The following is a 3,224-nucleotide window of genomic DNA, read 5'->3' on the forward strand; positions in this document are numbered from 1 at the left end:
CTTCATCCTCTTGAATGCTGGGATTACAGGGACAATCACGACCTCTTACAAATTTGTTTTTAGTGCTGCATGGCATTTAACACATCCCCAAATATGCTATGTTCTACTCCTTGATGTATCTAACCTATTTTTTTAATGTAATTTTTCTCCCAAAACCTTGGAGGGAAGCAATTGTTCACTATTGTCCCCTTGAGCTAGAAGTTCTGGGTGGTCCTGTACCACTGAGGTGTGAAGGAGCATGCTTGTTGGAGATGGGAGCTGGATTAACCTCACCCTTAATGAAAACAGAGCCCAGAAGAGCACTCACGGGCAGGCAGGGCCCACACAAACTGTAAGCCTAGTTTGCTCTGTGGTCCCCGGCCACCATTAGTGACCCAGCATACTGTCATTCCTTGCTTCAATAAGCTGGAGCTGAGGGGGACTTTGGGAACATAGTGTTGAACATCAGAGAACCAAAGGGAAATAAACACAGAAAGCAAGGAGACTCCATAGTCTGTTTGGGAGGCGGTGGCATGATTGAACCATAACTGGTTTGTTGGAGGCTTTGGTCCGTTCTGGTCTCCGTGCTGATCCTCGGTCAGCTTCAGCCGCTCCAATCCCACATGAAAGCCACACAATGGGCCTGGCAGCCCAGGCTGGCCTCAAAGCCTCCAGGCCAAAATTGCAGAGGACTCTAAAAACCCCCTTTAGTGGCCTCTTCCCCAGCCCTCTCACAGAATGCAGTCTAAAACCAGGACACAGTGAGATGGAAGTGGCTGGCCGTGTCTTAATGAGGCTCTCTCCTCTGAGCAGGGAGCAGAGCTCCAGACTGCAAGCTGAAACCATTTCAAGTCCTGAGGACAAGTGTGGACTGGACCCTACGGGTGTGCGTGAGTGTGTGTGTGTGTGCGCGCGCGCCTGTGAAGACAGTGTTTTTCTCTTTCTCAATAACTTATGCACTTTTTTCTTTTTCTTTTTCTTTCTCCCCCTCCCCCCTGCAGATTCTCTGTCTTGCTGCAGCTCTTTGGTTTGGGTAAGCTGGCTAGCCACTGAGCTCCATGGTTTCCCAGCTCCAGGATGGGGGTGGGGGGTGGGGGGCTGGGGGATTGGGGGGGGAGGTTAGAGACGCATACCACTAAGTGCTAGCGAACACACAGCTTTTTAAATTGGTGCTGGGGATCCGAACTCAGGTCTTACAGGCACTTTTCTGACTGACCCCCCCTACCCCCCCCATCTCCACCCCATCCCTAGATAGCCAACTCTTGGTGATTGTCTCTCAGGAATTGGGAGGTTTCTCCAGTGATTAGAAAGAGCCCTACTCTGGCACACAGAAGCTCTGGCAACCCTCTCCAGCTATAGGCACAGTTGAGCTAGTGCAGATCTCTACTGCGGCATCTCACAGCTTCAGGCATCTCTGCACAAGAGCTGAGCAGGGAAGGTGCCATCTTGGAGAGAGGCAGCTTCCTGGTACCTCTGAGATCCCACATAGTGGTCGGCAGGCATCTTTTCTGGTCCTCTCTACACACCATTCTCCTGCATCCCTGGCCTAGTGGAAGCTTCTCCCTGTTACTATAAACACCTCTTCTAGAGTAGAGCTTAAGATTCTCCTGGTCACTGCTTCCCAGACCCAGCACCAAAGTTCACACACATTCTTTCTCAAGATACTGGCAGAAAAATGCATCTCTCGTGCCCCTCTTATCTGTAGTCTTTTATCTTCTCACTGTTGCCCATTTGTTTTTATTCCTTCCTAGAAACTTCTTATCTCTTGCCATGCCTGAATGTTTCTCTGAGGGAAGAGAGCCAGCTTTCACTTTTGAGCAGTTACCAATCCATCTCCATGTCACGTGACTATGTCTCCTTGGGAACAGAGATAGGAGGGGGGGTGCGCGGGGCTGCTGGTTTACTGGGGGCTTTGGGAAGCCGCAAGTCTTTCCTGGCAAAGGTGATGTGGACATCTGGCCTAGACCAACTGGGTTGGTACAAGTCAAGAGGCCCCAGAAAGTCCTTCCAGACAAGACCTATCATTACCAGAGTTATCAGAGACTGTTTCTTCAGCGATGATTTGTATAAACTGTCAAATGCTGGTTTGAATTACAAATGAGGATGCGCGTTCCTGTACCACCTCACCGAAGGCAAATGTTACCCGACAAACAAAAAGGTTACAATGAGTTAGAAATTCCATCGACAACTGACTGTGGGTTTGGTTGGAGCTTGGGGCACTTTAGCAGATAAAAGTCAGATAAATTCATGAATGTTCAGTCGTTCTAGGATAAATAATGCTTTACAAAGATTTACAAAGTGGGAATTTGAAGGAATCCTTGCTGGCTTTAAAAATGTAAACTTTATGCAATTTGTGAAGAAAGCTTTACCACCCTTCAAGCTATGCATGGTATGTAAATTAGATGCTTCTTAATTAGAAATCAGAGAGAGAGAGAGAGAGGTACACTAAGGTACTGGTATTGAAATTCAAATCTAAAAAGATCATACAGGATGAAGAAGGACACACTTACTCCCTACAGAAGTGTCTATATAAACTGCTTTTTAACAATCTGCAGATAAATATTCCTTTGCCTAATTATATTAAATTAAATTGATGTTTTATCTTGAGACAGCATTTTGCTGCGTGGCTCAGGCTGGATGCGTGTCCACTATGCCTGGCCTAGCTTTCACCAAACTCTGGGAGTAAAAGAGTGTGGACTCCTAAGCCTGCTGCATATTTTTTATTTTAAACATTTAAAGAAGTTGTGACCAAAATGCACAAAACACTCTTGGTACAGCAGTTTGGTGAAATGAGTGAGTCACGCATCAGGAAGGTTCGGTGAGTCGGGCTCCCTTCCCAGTGGGAGATGTGTTTGCATGAAGGTGCAGAGCTAGTTCCAAACCTTTGAGCCCCATTGCCTTCCACCTGTTAGCATTTGGCTAATTATAAATCTATAAAGGTGTAGACCCTGTGTTAACCAATGAAGGTCACCGGAGATTTTTAAACTGTCTCTATTGCTCCTCCTCCTCCAATAATTAAGTTATACCGCTTTTTCTTCAGAGGCACGTTTCCAGAAAGGGTGGTAAGCCTTGCTTCCTCCTCCTTTAGCACGGCTGTGGCAGAAACTACACAAGATTTTTATCTAGTTCTGCATACATTTCTGCAAATGTTGATACTTCTTCCTTAAGGAGATGGGATGCAGGCCCACGGAGAGTGGGGCATACTTAGTGACTCACAAATGATGGGTTATCACTGCCAGGTTGGG

General features: G+C 46.8%; 1 long non-coding RNA gene across 2 annotated transcripts; it reads left to right on the plus strand.

Annotated features, from left to right (window-relative positions):
- The first annotated feature begins 755 nt into the window (after positions 1-755).
- Positions 756-2,546, plus strand: LOC311595244. Of its 2 annotated transcripts, none has more exons than XR_014778373.1 (3): positions 756-869; positions 981-1,012; positions 1,731-2,546. It is a non-coding gene; the product is annotated as an uncharacterized lncRNA (long non-coding RNA). The 2 variants fall into 2 exon arrangements; XR_014778374.1 differs by having other exon boundaries at positions 762-863.
- The last annotated feature ends 678 nt before the right edge of the window (positions 2,547-3,224 follow it).

The sequence above is a fragment of the Acomys minous genome, assembly GCF_964271855.1.
Source record: "Acomys minous genome assembly, chromosome: 3".
NCBI classification, from domain to species: Eukaryota; Metazoa; Chordata; class Mammalia; order Rodentia; family Muridae; genus Acomys; species Acomys minous.